The sequence below is a fragment of the Rutidosis leptorrhynchoides genome, chromosome 6, assembly GCF_046630445.1.
Source record: "Rutidosis leptorrhynchoides isolate AG116_Rl617_1_P2 chromosome 6, CSIRO_AGI_Rlap_v1, whole genome shotgun sequence".
In the NCBI taxonomy this organism is placed as follows: Eukaryota; Viridiplantae; Streptophyta; class Magnoliopsida; order Asterales; family Asteraceae; genus Rutidosis; species Rutidosis leptorrhynchoides.
In genome coordinates, this window is record NC_092338.1 from 358124784 (window position 1) to 358140620 (window position 15837).

At 35.2% G+C, this 15837-nt stretch overlaps 1 non-coding gene across 1 annotated transcript; it reads left to right on the plus strand.

Annotated features, from left to right (window-relative positions):
• The first annotated feature begins 15275 nt into the window (after positions 1 to 15275).
• Positions 15276 to 15382, plus strand: LOC139856444 (small nucleolar RNA R71). Its single transcript, XR_011761926.1, has one exon. It is a non-coding gene; the product is annotated as a small nucleolar RNA R71 (small nucleolar RNA).
• The last annotated feature ends 455 nt before the right edge of the window (positions 15383 to 15837 follow it).

Consider the following 15837-nt stretch of genomic DNA (forward strand, 5'->3'; position numbering starts at 1 on the left):
TGGATTTCGTCTAACGGAATAGTGAGATCTTCTTTAGCAAAACATTTCTTCAAATTTGAGACGTGGAAAGTGTTATGTACAGTTGCGAGTTGTTGTGGTAATTCAAGTCGGTAAGCTACTGGTCCGACACGATCAATAATCTTGAATGGTCCTATATACCTTGGATTTAATTTCCCTCGTTTACCAAATCGAACAACGCCTTTCCAAGGTGCAACCTTAAGCATGACCATCTCTCCAATTTCAAATTCTATATCTTTTCTTTTAATGTCGGCGTAGCTCTTTTGTCGACTTTGGGCGGTTTTCAACCGTTATTGAATTTGGATGATCTTCTCGATAGTTTCTTGTATTATCTCCGGACCCGTAATCTGTCTATCCCCCACTTCACTCCATCGAATCGGAGACCTGCACTTTCTACCATAAAGTGCTTCAAACGGTGCCATCTCAATGCTTGAATGGTAGCTGTTGTTGTAGGAAAATTCTGCTAACGGTAGATGTCGATCCCAACTGTTTCCGAAATCAATAACACATGCTCGCTGCATGTCTTCAAGCGTTTGTATCATCCTTTCGCTCTGCCCATCAATTTATGGATGATAGGCAGTACTCATGTCTAGACGAGTTCCTAATGCTTGCTGTAATGTCTGCCAGAATCTTGAAATAAATCTGCCTTCCCTATCAGAGATAATAGAGATTGGTATTCCATGTCTGGAGACGACTTCCTTCAAATACAGTCGTGCTAACTTCTCCATCTTGTCATCTTCTCTTATTGGCAGGAAGTGTGCTGATTTGGTGAGACGATCAACTATTACCCAAATAGTATCAAAACCACTTGCAGTCCTTGGCAATTTAGTGATGAAATCCATGGTAATGTTTTCCCATTTCCATTCCGGGATTTCGGGTTGTTGAAGTAGACCTGATGGTTTCTGATGCTCAGCTTTGACCTTAGAACACGTCAAACATTCTCCTACGTATTTAGCAACATCGGCTTTCATACCCGGCCACCAAAAATGTTTCTTGAGATCCTTGTACATCTTTCCCGTTCCAGGATGTATTGAGTATCTGGTTTTATAAGCTTCTCTAAGTACCATTTCTCTCATATCTCCAAATTTTGGTACCCAAATCCTTTCAGCCCTATACCGGGTTTCGTCTTCTCGAATATTAAGATGCTTCTCCGATCCTTTGGGTATTTCATCCTTTAAATTTCCCTCTTTTAAAACTCCTTGTTGCGCCTCATTTATTTGAGTAGTAAGGTTAGTGTGAATCATTATATTCATAGCTTTTACTCGAATGGGTTCTCTGTCCTTTCTGCTCAAGGCATCGGCTACCACATTTGCCTTCCCTGGGTGATAACGAATCTCAAAGTCGTAATCATTCAACAATTCAATCCATCTGCGCTGCCTCATGTTCAGTTGTTTCTGATTAAATATGTGTTGAAGACTTTTGTGGTCGGTATATATAATTCTTTTGACTCCATATAAGTAGTGCCTCTAAGTCTTTAATGCAAAAACAACCGCGCCTAATTCCAAATCATGCGTCGTATAATTCTGCTCGTGAATCTTTAATTGTCTAGACGCATAAGCAATTACTTTCATTCGTCGCATTAATATACAACCGAGACCTTGCTTTGAGGCATCACAATATATCACAAAATCATCATTCCCTTCAGGTAATGACAATATAGGTGCCGTAGTTAACTTTTTCTTCAACAATTGAAACGGTTTTTCTTGTTCATCCTTCCATTCAAATTTCCTCCCTTTATGCGTTAATGCAGTCAAGGGTTTTGCTATTTTGGAAAAATATTGGATGAATCTCCTGTAATAACCAGCTAGCCCTAAAAATTGGCCTATGTGTTTCAGAGTTTTCGGGGTTTCCCACTTTTCAACGGTTTCAATCTTTGCTGGAACCATCTGAATACCTTATTTGTTCACTATATGACCGAGGAATTGAACTTCTTCCAACTAAAATGCACACTTTGAAAACTTAGCGTACAGTTTTTCTTTTCTCATCAACTCTAGCACTTTTCTCAAATGTTCTTCGTGCTCTTGATCATTCTTCGAGTAAATTAGTATGTCATCGATGAAAATAATGACAAACTTGTCAAGATATGGCCCACACACTCGGTTCATGAGGTCCATGAACACAGCTGGTGCGTTAGTCAATCCAAACGGCATAACCATAAACTCGTAATGACCGTAACGCGTCCTAAAAGCAGTCTTCAGAATGTCATCCTCTTTCACCCGCATTTGGTGATATCCAAAACATAAATCGATCTTCGAATAAACCGACGAGCCTTGTAGTTGATCAAATAAGTCATCGATTCTCAGTAATGAGTAACGGTTCTTGATGGTAAGTTTGTTCAACTCTCGGTAGTCGATACACAACCTGAATGTACCATCTTTCTTCTTGACAAACAGAACAGGAGCTCCCCATGGTGATGTACTTGGTCGAATGAAACCACGCTCTAAAAGTTCCTGTAACTAATTTTGTAATTCTTTCATTTCGCTGGGTGCGAGTCTGTATGGAGCACGAGCTATTGGTGTAGCTCCTGGTACAAGGTCAATTTGAAATTCAACGAATCGATGTGGGGGTAATCCCGGTAATTCTTTCGAAAATACATCGGAAAATTCTTTTGCGACGGGAACATCACTGATGTTCTTTTCTTCAGGTTTAACTTCCTCGATGTGTGCTAGAATGACGTAACAACCTTTTCTTATTAGTTTTCGCGCCTTCAAACTACTAATAAGATTTAACTTCGCGTTGTTCTTTTTTCCGTACACCATTAAAGGTTTTCCTTTTTCACGCATAATGTGAATCGCATTTTTGTAACAAACGACCTCTGCTCTTACCTTCTTCAACCAGTCCATGCCAATTATTACATCAAAACTCCCTAACTCGACTGGTATTAAATCAATCTTAAACGTTTCATCACCCAGTTTAATTTCTCTATCCCGACATATATTATCTTCTGAAATTAATTTACCATTTGCAAATTAGAGTAAAAATTTATTATCCAAAGGCTTCAATGGGCAACTTAATTTCAAAATTCTCTACTCATATAGCTTCTATCCACACCCGAATCAAATAAAACATAAGCAGATTTATCGTCAATAAGAAACGTACCCGTAACAAGCTCCGGGTCTTCCTGTGCTTCTGCCGCATTAATATTGAAAACTCTTCCACGGCCCTGCCCATTAGTATTCCCCTGATTAGGGCAATTTCTAATAATGTGGCCTGGTTTTCCACATTTATAACAAACAGCGTCGGTATTACTTGCTCCGACACTATTCTTTCCGGCATTACTTGTTCCGACACTATTTGTTCCTTTAGTTCTGTTAAACTTTGGTCCGTAGACTTCACACTTTGTCGTGCTATGACCATTTCTTTTACACCTGTTGCAAAATGTCGTGCAAAACCCCTAATGATTTTCTTCACACCTATGACATGGCTGTTTTTGGTTTTTGTTGCCGTTGTTGTTATTGAGGTTGTTGTTGGGATTGTTATTGTTGTTGAAATGGTTGTTGTAGTTGTTGTTGGGATGTTTGTTGTAGTTATTGTTAGGATTGCGGTTATTGTTGCGATTGTTATTGCGGTTGTTGGGATAGTTGTTGCGATTGTGGTTGTAATTGTTATTGTTGTTGTACTGGTGACTCTTGTCACCGTTTTCCTCCCACTTCCTCTTGAGTTATTTCGTGTTGGCTTCTTCGGCCGCCTGCTCTTTAATTCTTCCCTCAATCTGATTTATGAGTTTATGAGCCATTCGACTTGCCTTTTGTATGGAAGCGGGCTCGTGTGAACTCACATCTTCTTGAGTCCTTACTGGTAACCCTTTTACAAACTCGTCGATCTTCTCTTCTTCATCTTCGAACGCTCCCGGACACAATAGGCACAACTCTGTGAATCGTCGTTCATACATGGTAATGTCGAACCCTTGTGTTCGTAACTCTCTAAGCTCTACCTTGAGCTTATTGACTTCGTTTCTAGGACGGTACTGCTCGTTCATTAATTGCTTGAATGCCGATCACGGTAGTGCGTAAGCAGCATTTTGTCCTACCTGTTCAAAATAGGTGTTCCACCACGTTAACGCAGTACCTGTGAAGGTATGCATAGCGTACTTAACTTTGTCCTCTTCAGTACACTTACTTATGACAAAAACCGATTCGACTTTCTCGGTCCACCGTTTCAATCCAATTGGTCCTTCGGTTCCATCAAATTCCAAAGGTTTACAGGCAGTGAATTCTTTGTAGGAGCATCCTACACGATTTCTTGTGCCGTTAGCTGCATTGCTAGATTCAGAGTTATTGTTGGTATGTAGCGCAGCCTGTACTGCGGCTATGTTTGCAGCAAGAAAGGTACAAAATTCCTCTTCGCTCATATTCATGGTGTGTCGAGTAGTCGGTGCCATTTCCTTCAAAATAGCCAACTGAATCGAGTTAATCATATAGAATATTAAGAGTAGTCAATAGTATTTCGTAGCATAATATGAACTCATTTACAAAAGCTTTTTCTTCATATTAGCGTTTTATAAATTTAAATTCGGGTACTACCTACCCGTTAAGTTCATACTTAGTAGCTAATATACAATTCAACTACTACAATTCCATATGAAAAACTGATTATAATAATATATCACATATAAATATTCTTCAAACTTACAACATCGCTATATTACATATAACATGAAATATAGTACACTATGATACAGGACAGTTTTGAAGCTAAATCTAGTTAATACGCAAGTTGTTCAGCAAAGGAAATAAAGACACGTAATTTATAAGTCCAGAAACAAGTCATGCATTCTGGTTTTACTAAGACAACTTCTCATCCTTGGTCTTGTGGAAAATAATAGTTATGACCATTGGCTAGGCAGCATGTTGTAATGTCGTCAAAAGGACGAGGGTTTCGTAATGTCCAACATCCCCGTAATAATCTAAAAACCTTGTTTCTCACCCCAACTACTGAATCCGTCACTTGTGGGAAGGTTTTATTTAAAAGCTGCAATCCGATGTTCTTTTTATCACTTTGGTAAAAAGCGAACATCACTAACCCATAAGCATAACATGCTTCTTTATGTTGCATGTTAGGAGCTCTTTCTAATTCACGAAATTCTATGTTGGGATATGTTGAGTCAAAATAGGTTCTTAACCCGTAGCGTAAAATTGCATTTGGGTTCCCCGCATTTAACGCTTTAAAGAAAACACGGCGTAACTTACGATCTCCCCAATGTGATATACCCCACCTATCAAAGGAAAGCCTTTTATAAACTATGGCATTTCTAGAAAGTCTTTGATGTTATGCGAGGTGTATATGAAATAGCTTTATTTTTATTAGGAAATACTATTAAATACGATACAATTTTACACAAGATATTTATTTATTTATAGAATGGATATACCTAAACCTTGCTACAACACTTATAGGCAGTGTACCTAATCGTACAGTAGTGTAGTTTTTAGTAAGTCCGGTTCGTTCCACAGGGAATCTTTTAAACAAAGCTTAACGCTATATTAGTTTTAATATATAAAAATACAAATATATATAAGTAATATTATTATTATAAAAGGGGGTTTTTACCGTTTAATGACCGGTTTGTCGATTTTAAAACTTTAGTCGCAGTTAAAACCTAATGTAAAATATTAAATAAATAAAAGACTTAATTTAAAGCGTAAAGTAAATAACGATAATGAAATTGCGATAAATAAAAGTGCGATAAAATAAACTTGCGATAATTAAAGAGTACGATAATTAAAAGTGCAATTAAATACAATGACAATAAATAAAAATGTGATAATTAGAAGTGCAATTAAATATGAAAATAAAGGAATTATGCTTATTTAAACTTCCGTAATCATGATGTTTGACGCGTTGATTTTAGTTTATGTCCATGGGTTAATTGTTCTTTGTCCTGGATTATTCAATTTGTCCGTCTGGTTTTTGTCCATAACAGTCCATCGGTCATAAATTTAAAGTGCGAGTGTCCTCGTCAAATTATCCTTATATCCGAAGTTAAATATTCCAACTAATTGGGGACTTAAACTGTAACAAGGTTTTAATACTTTGTTATCAATTATGCCAAGTGTCCTTGTACATAATTTTACCCCTGTTTTAATAATTCCATAGACTATTAATCCATTTTCGTGTCCGGTTAAATGAACGATTATTCGTACATATAAATACCCCGCCCATCGTGTCCGATTGAGTGTATATGGTTATTTATAGGGACGTCCAATTGTAAATCTTTATATTAAAATTAACAAACTATCATTTAGTTAAACAAGTATAAAGCCCATTAATAGCCCATAGTCTGATTTCCACAAGTGTCGTTCTTTTGTCCAAACCCCAATTATGGTACAAAGCCCAATTACCCAATTTTAGTATTTAGCCCAACATCATGATTACTTCGTTTTAAATAAGCATAATAATAACTTAGCTACGAGAGATTAAATTAAAAAGGTTGAACATAACTTACAATGATTAAAAATAGCGTAGCGTTACACGGACAGAATTTCGACTTACACCCTTACAACATTCGCTAACATACCCTTATTATTAGAAATTAAAATTAAAATTAAAATTAAAATATAAATATATATACATATACGTCGATGAATGAGGAGAAAAATATGTGTTATATGATGCTCCAAACTGCGAATTTTATAGGCCTGTTAACTGAAAAAGAGGCTCATGCGATCGCATGAGTTTTGCTCCTTCAGCTCATGCGATCGCATGGCCAGCTGGGGAGGCTCACATGTTGTTGTTTTCTTCTGCCGACGGTTTATATAATATAATATAATATATAAATTAATTTTAAGAATTAATTATATATTATATTATATTCATGAGCATAGTTGACTTGTAATTTTTAGTCCGTTGCGTCGAGCGTTGAGAGTTGACTCTGGTCCTGGTTCTGGATTTTTGAACGTCCTTGCGTACAATTTAATATCTTGTACTTTGCGTTTCGTGTCTTGTACTCTTGTAATTTTGAGACGTTTCTTATCAATAATTGGAACCTCTTTGATTGTACTTTGTACTTTTGAGCTTTTTGGTCGTTTGCGTCTTCAATTCGTCGAATCTGTCTTTTATCTTCACCTTTTATTATTTAAACGAATATCACTTGTAAATAGAACAATTGCAACTAAAAGCTTGTCTTTCTTGAGGGATAATGCTATGAAATATATGTTCGTTTTTAGCATTATCAAATATTCCCACACTTGAGCGTTGCTTGTCCTCAAGCAATATAGTCTTGAAATATACTAGAATCACTTCTTTATTCTTCACTCTTTGTACATCAGTGATTTCAGCGATATGAACAATGGTAGTAACGTTATGGTTTACAGTCCCACATGACTATAAAAATTTAGATCCTTTAAGGAAATTGGATCTTTATGAAAACATTTAATCTTTTTGAAAATTCAATCTAGTTTTTACCCTAGATAAGTTTTCCGGAATAACCCTTCACCGGTGTTTGCAAATTGTTTTTGTGGGTTTGGTGGGTTTCAGATTTGAAAATTTTAGCTCAAAACTTGTGGTTTTGTGTCACCAACTTGCTAACCTTGTATTGGGAAAACAACACGTCCAGTATACTTGTTCTGTATATTACCTTTCGATAAACTACCGTTCGGTTGTAAAGGAAAGCGTTGAACAAGCAACTGTTAAGGCAATGTCCCCTGACATGCTTTTAATTATGGTCTATAACGTGTCGGACGCAATTACTATCCTTTGTAGGAGCAATAGTAAAGCTCACCCTTATAATTTTCCGGTCTGGCACAAGGTCCTGTCTTCGACCATGCTATGCAACCACCGTTCTTACGGTTGACACCCGATTTGGTTCAGGTGACCTAATGAATTCCAGGTGAATTTCTAGGATTTTACGTTCAATGGTAATGAACGCATTAAAAATGGGTTTTCAGAAAACAAATTGGTTTTAATTTGATCAAAATATTTTCTCGTTCAAGCTCGAGTTTAGATATCATTGAATTCCATGAGTTTGTAATTCTCAATCTTTAAGGTCAATCTCAAGGATTGAGTAATATCAGTCTTAAAAGCTGATTTTTTATCTTTAAAGGAGATTATCCTTTCTGGGGATCTGATTCATTAGTCTTATCCAGCTAATTTGCACGGCATCCTCCCCATTTTACAAGACAGATCCTCTCATGGTTAGGATAAGTCTGACCACTTGGCGACCCTGTTTGATTCTGAGGTCCGTGGATTTCCTGCTGATTTTAGAGATGACTTTTCTAGATTTTTCGTCAACCTACAGCTGGTCTGGACGACAACTTCATGACCTAAATCAAGAGGCGCATTTCTTTTTCGGAAGACTTTACTTCCTTTTAATGATGGAATTGATTCATCGTGTAGATCCATCTTTCTTTCAAATATATTACAGTAAATCGGGTAAAACTGATTAAAATCGTCCAAAACAAAAGTATCTTCAGTTATTTGTTACAAAAATATGTGACTTATGTTTTAAATAACTTGGTAAATTTTCCCACACTTGACTTTTATTTTTTTTTATTTGCCTTTTTATTGTCCTCTATTCCATTTTTAATGAATTCTAACATTTTGATTTGTTTCTCAATTTATGTCCTTTCCAAGGTAACAATAATTTCGGTGTTAACACCTAGTTTTATCGTTCATAAATATATATAAACATGATTTTGAGTTCATTTAATTGAAAATTTTGAAAAATTTTACTAGAAGTGGGTAGTCAGTATATAAGACTAGGGCTGTTCTTTGTTATCAGAGAGCACTAGATTCTAATACAACTACTACGTTACTAGTATTTTTAATGGTAACCAAGTGTTTAAGTTAAAAATTTTAAAATTCCGAAAGAATTTAACCCCTTCCCACACTTAAGATCTTGCAATGCCCTCATTTGCAAGAAATCAGTAACAATTTAAATTTTTGAGGGTAAATAGCATAGAAAAATGATTAAATTTTACCAAAGTTTCCAAATATATTGGCGTTTGTTTGCTGAATGATAAATGGTGCATATCATTTGTTCATTCTGTCTTGTTGTTACATCACATTTGTTTTTCATTTAGGAGCGAGGGTGTTTCGGATCGTTGTCCTAGTCCGTCCCTCGACAACATTTTAAAATTTGTTATTTTTTAATCGCGGTTTTAAAAGTAAAGATTTTTGGGTTTTTTAATGTTTTTGGCATACTTTAATTCAATAAGACTAAAAATAATGATATTAAAAGTTCTCATCCCTCCCTTGGGTAGAGCAATTTCGGTTCAATGACCTAGTCTTCAACTCACGACGAATTTTAAAAATCATATTTTTAACTTAGCGAAATAAAGTAAATTTTTGTTTTTAAATTCACACCAAACTTAAATTTAAAATGCATAAAATTAAAAATTCATATTATTAAAATTTAAAAATTCACACCAAATTTAAATTATATTTTTATTTTTATACATACAAACTTATATTAAAAATATTAATTTTTCAAATATTTACAATTTTAAATATATTGATTTTAAAATTTTTTTTACAATATTATTTTAATATTAATTTATTAATTTTAAAAACAAAGTAAAAATAAAATTAAAAATCTTTTTGGTCTTTTATCCCACTTTAATCAATCAAATATTATCAAAAATATACGTCCCTCTTTTCGGTAAAGTAATTTCGGTTATACGACCTAATTTAACTCATGACGAATTTTTGAAATATTTTGGGTTGATTGATTAAAGATATTTATACCTTAAGAATAAACGGTAAATTTCGCAGTGATGTAATAAATTTTTGTATGATATCAATAATTTCGGTCGCAAGACCTAATTTTATTGAATACCAATTTAATACTTTATAGCGAACAAATTAGCGTTTATTATCAAAAGGTTAAAAATAAAAATAAAAATTGAAAAATGTACATACTTACCTGTGAAATAGATTTCTTAGTGATATGCTCTAGCCCACTCATAAGATAGTCGGACTAATTGGTTTTCCATAGCTACATAGGCGTAACCTCGAGCATTCAACGTTTTTTCTTCTAAACATATGAATGGTCCATCTCTGCATAAAGTAACAAATTCGGTGTTGGAATATGTCTGATTCGTCGAGCATTTTCCTTCGTGTGACCATTTTCCGCATTTGTGACATCTTTCAAGGTGTCGTGCTCTTCTTTTCGCTGCAGATTTTGATTTTCCTTTACCAAATTGTAACTTATTATTTTCGCATCTGGATTCTTTTCTTACTCCGTCCAATTTACCTCTGATTAATGATACTATTTCACTTGGAAGTGTGTCATTATTACGTTTAGTGATCAAAGCGTGTAGCATTAGACCATGGTTTAATTCACAGGAAGTCTTCATCTCGCAAAACCTAAAAAAAATAAAAATTCAGAATGGGGGGAGAAGACTAGTTCTTTAGGGTCTGCTAGGGAAAGACCATTAAGGTTCCATTTTCGAGAACTACACGAAAACAGAAAATCTAACTCTAACAGAAATACATATTATCCTTAAAAGACTTGATTCTCCCCACACTTAGTTAGCTGTGGTGTTGAAATTGTGATTAACTTCGTTGTCAACTTCCATCGGACTATCTATGTAATGTTTAACTCTGTGACCATTAACCTTAAATTCAATCCCATTTGAATTTATTAATTCTACTGTTCCGTACGGGAAAACTCTTTTGACTATGAATGGTCCAGACCATCTTGATTTCAATTTTCCAGAAAATAGCTTGAATCGTGAATTGAAAAGAAGAACTATGTGTCCTTCTTTAAATTCTTTTGAACTTCTAATTCTTTCATCATGCCATTTCTTCGTTCTTTCTTTATAGATCAACGAATTTTCGTATGCTTCATGTCTCAATTCTTCTAATTCGTTTAATTGACTTAACCGTAGACGTCCAGCTTCATGTAAATCAAGATTACATGTCTTCAAAGCCCAAAATGATTTGTGTTCAATTTCTACTGGAAGATGACATGCTTTTCCGTAAACGAGTTTAAAAGGTGTGGTTCCAATTGGAGTTTTGTACGCTGTTCTAAAAGCTCAGAGTGCATCCTCCAATTTTATGGACCATTCCTTCGGATTTGATCCTAGGTTTTCTCTAGAATTCGTTTTAAAGCTCGGTTGATATTTTTAACTTGTCCACTTGTCTGTGGATGATAAGCAGTGGAGATTTTATGAGTTACTCCATATCTTTTGAGAACTTTCTCAAGTTGATTATTACAGAAATGAGTACCCCGATCACTTATTAAAGCTTTCGGTGTTCCGAACCTTGCAAAAAGACGTTTTAAAAAGTTGACTACAACTCGTGCATCATTAGTCGGGAGAGCTTGTGCTCCCGCCCATTTAGATACATAATCAATGGCTACGAGAATGTAGAGATTATTATGAAATTTTGGAAATGGACCCATAAAGTCAATACCCCAAATGTCAAATACTTCACATACTTGAATGACATTTTGTGGCATTTCATCACGTTGACTTATTTTTTCGGCCCTTTGACAAGCATCACAGGATTTGCAAAGAAGGTGTGCGTCTTTGTAAATTGTAGGCCAATAGAATCCAGCATCATAAACTTTTCTTGCTGTTAGTTAAGGCCCATAATGCCCTCCTGTTGGTCCTGTGTGACAATGGTTTAAGATTTGACTAGCTTCATCTCCGAATACACATCGGCGTATTATTCCATCGGGACAACTTTTAAACAAATGTGGATCTTCCTAAAAATAGTGTTTTATATCACTAAAGAATTTCTTTCGTTTTTGGTACGATAATCCTTTTTCAAGGAATCCACATACTAAATAGTTTGCATAGTCTGCAAACCATGGAATTTCATTATAATCTATCTTCAATAGATATTCATCAGGAAAGTTGTCTTGTATGTCTGATTCATTTAGAACTTCTAATTCCGGATTTTCAAGACGAGAAAGATGATCAGCGGCGAGATTTTCTGCTCCTCTTTTATCTCGGATTTCAATATCGAACTCTTGTAAGAGTAAGATCCAACGGATTAATCTTGGTTTAGCATCTTGTTTCAAAAATAGGTATCTAAGAGCAGAATGGTCGGTATAGACCATCGTTTTAGCTAGAACGAGATATGATCGAAATTTGTCAAAAGCAAAGACAATAGCAAGGAGTTCTTTTTCAGTAGTTGTGTAATTTGTTTATGCTCCTTGTAACGTCTTACTAGCATAATATATAGGTTGAAATCGTTTTTCAATCCTTTGTCCTAAAACGGCTCCCATTGCAAAATCACTTGCATCGCACATAAGTTCAAACGGTAGATTCCAATTTGGAGTTATCATAATCGGAGCATTAGTGAGTTTTTCTTTAAGAATATTAAAAGATTTGATACATTCATCTGAAAAGATGAATGGAGCATCCTTTTCTAGGAGTTTATTCATAGGAGTGGCAATTTTAAAAAAATCCTTTGTAAAACGTCGATAAAAACCGGCATGCCCTAGAAAACTCCTAACTCCTCTAACATTGGTGGGATGTGGAAGTTTAGCAATTACATCTACTTTAGCTCTATCCACTTCAATTCCTTCCTTTGAAATTTTATGACCAAGAACGATGCCTTCTTTAACCATGAAATGACATTTCTCCCAATTAAGAACTAGATTTTATTGTTCACATCTAATAAGCATTCGTTCAAGATTAACTAGACATGATTCAAATGTATCACCGAAGACTGAAAAGTCATCCATGAAAACTTCCATGCATTCTTCTATCATGTCGTGAAAAATCGCCATCATGCACCTTTGAAAGGTTGCAGGGGCGTTACAAAGTCCAAATAGCATGCGTTTGTAAGCAAAAGTACCATAAGGGCACGTGAATGTGGTTTTCTCTTGATCCTCGGGTGCTATTGGAATTTGAAAATATCCGGAAAAACCATCAAGGAAACAATAGTAACTATTTTCGGCTAATCTTTCCAACATTTGATCAATAAAAGGTAAGGGAAAGTGATCTTTTCTGGTAGCGTCATTTAATTTTCTATAATCAATACAAACACGCCATCCTGTTACAGTCCTAGTAGGAATAAGCTCATTTTTCTCATTTGTGATGACAGTCATGCCACCCTTCTTAGGTACGCATTGAACTGGGTTTACCCATGGACTATCAGAAATTGGATAAATTAAACCTGCATCAAGCAGTTTAATAATTTCTTTCTTAACAACATTTTGCATATTAGGATTTAGTCTTCGTTGGCGTTGCACATACATTTTATGACCTTCTTCCATAAGGATTTTATGTGTGCAATACGAAGGACTTATTCCTTTAATATCATGAATCTTCCATGCAATAGCTGGTTTATGAGCTTTTAACACAGAAATGAGTTTAGATTTTTCATTTTCAGTAAGAGAAGACGATATTATTACAGGTAATTCAGATTCACCATGTAAATAAGCATATTCCAAAAGGTTTGGAAGTGGCTTTAACTCTAATGTTGGAGGTTCTTCTATCGATGATTTATATCGATATCTGTCTCCTTCTTTTAGCATTTGAATTTATTCTGTTGTTGGTTCATATCCATTAGCCATTAGTGTAGCTAACATTTCAGTTTCATCAATTGGTTCAGTTCCTTCTCCTAAAGAACATTCTCCCGTTCCTTGTAATTCTGGAAATTCTTCTAATAATTCTGCATGTGATTCTATAGTTTGAATATAATAACAAGTATCATCTGCAGATTGCAGTTGTTGCATTGCTCTATCAACTGAAAAGGTAACACTCTCATCCTCTATACTTAGGGTCAGTTTCTTACCGAACACATCTATCATTGCTTTGGCCGTGTTTAAGAATGGTCTTCCTAATATGAGAGGAACTCGAGAATCTTCTTCCATGTCCAGAATAACAAAATATACTGGAAATACTAAAGTACCAACTTTAACTAGCATGTTCTCCATTATCCCTCTAGGATATTTTACTGATATATCGGCTAGTTGTATGCTTATTCGTGTTGGTTTCAATTCTCCATGGTCTAGTTTAGTGTATAGCGAATACGGCATTAAATTTATACTAGCACCTAAATCTGCCAATGCTTCTATTGAACTAAGACTACCCAGAAAACATGGAATTGTGAAACTTCCTGGATCAGATAGTTTTTCTGGTATCTTATTCAACAGCACTGCTGAACAATAAGCATTCATAGTAACAGCCGAGAGTTCTTCCATTTTCTTTCTATTCATGATTAGATCTTTCAGAAATTTAGCATATCTAGACATTCCTGAAATCACATCAATGAAAGGAAGATTTACATTTATCTGTTTAAACATATCCAAGAATTTGGATTGCTCGGCTTCAAGTCTCTCTTTTTTCATTTTACTCGGGTAAGGAAGTGGTGGTTGGTATGGTTTAACATAAGGTTTAGCTTTAACTGTGTTATCTTCATTAACCTTTTCAACTACCAGTTCTTTTTCCTTATCTTGATCAGGTTGTGGTTCTTGTGGAGTAGGAATAGCTTCATCAGAAAATACAGGTATTTCAGGTGGTTTAAGTGTAATACCGCTTCTTGTGGTAATGGCTTTAGCTGTTTCATTCCAGGGGTTAGCATTTGTATCACTAGTTAGACTTCCCGGTTTTCTTTCACCTATTAACCTTGCTAGGTTACTTACTTCTTGTTTCAGATTTTGAATAGAAGCTTGTTGATTTCTAAATGCTTGAGCATTTTGTTCATTGGTTTGTTTCTGAGATGTGAAAAACTGTGTTTGAGATTCAACTAGCTTCGTCATCATATCTTCTAAATTTAGCTTTTTATCATCGGTTTGTGGTGGTTTGTTTTGAAAATTAGGTCTTTGCTGATTGTAAGTATTATTGGATACGTGTTGATTGCTAGGACCTTGTTGGTTATTGTATGGAACATTTCGATTATAATTCTGGTTTTGGTTGTAAATCGGTCTTGGCGGTTGATAATTATTCTGATAATTATTTCCAGGCCTTTGGTTTAGATATGAAATATTCTCTCTTTGTTCCATTGTTAGTTCAATACTGAGACAATCTTTTATCAAATGTGGTCCTCCACACTGCTCACAACTAATTCGTATTGAGTGTATATCTTTAGTCATCTTTTCCATTCGTCTCTCGACAGCATCTATCTTTGCAGAAATGGAATCTAAGTCATGGCTAGAATCGGCTCTAGCTGCTTTAGATGAACTAACGAGATCTTTTTCTTGGTGCCACTCATGTGAGTGGGAAGCAGTGTTATCAATAATTTTATAAGCATCAGTTTCTGTTTTCTTCATAATAGAACCACCAGCTGCTATATCGATGTCTTTCCTTGTAGTGATGTCGCATCCTTGGTAGAATATTTGTACTATTTGACAAGTGTCTAAACCATGTTGCGGACATCCTCTCAATAACTTTCCAAATCTTGTCCATGCCTCATATAGAGTTTCATTTGACTTCTGTGTGAACGTAACAATTTCTCCTTGAAGTCTTACGGCTTTAGATGCCGGAAAGAATTGTTTAAGAAATTTTTCAACTAAAACGTCCCATGTATCAATCGCCCCTTCAGGTAACGATTCTAACCAATCTTTGGCTTCTCCCTTTAAAGTCCAGGGAAATAACATGAGATATATCTGTTCATCATCAACTTCTCTTATTTTAAATAGAGTGCAGATCCTATTAAAGGTACGAAAATGTTCATTTGGATCTTCCTTCGGTGCACCACTAAATTGGCATTGATTAGTCACCATGTGTAGAATTTGTCCTTTGATTTCATAATCTGGTGCATTTATGTCAGGTTGAGTAATTGCGTGACCTTGGCTAGTGCGTTTAGCTCTCATTCGGTCTTCCATACTTAAAGGTTCCAGATTTTCCATGATTGAATTTGTTAAATTTGAATCACTAAAGGATTCTGATTTAATGGTTGGTTCCTCAACAATCTCTGTTT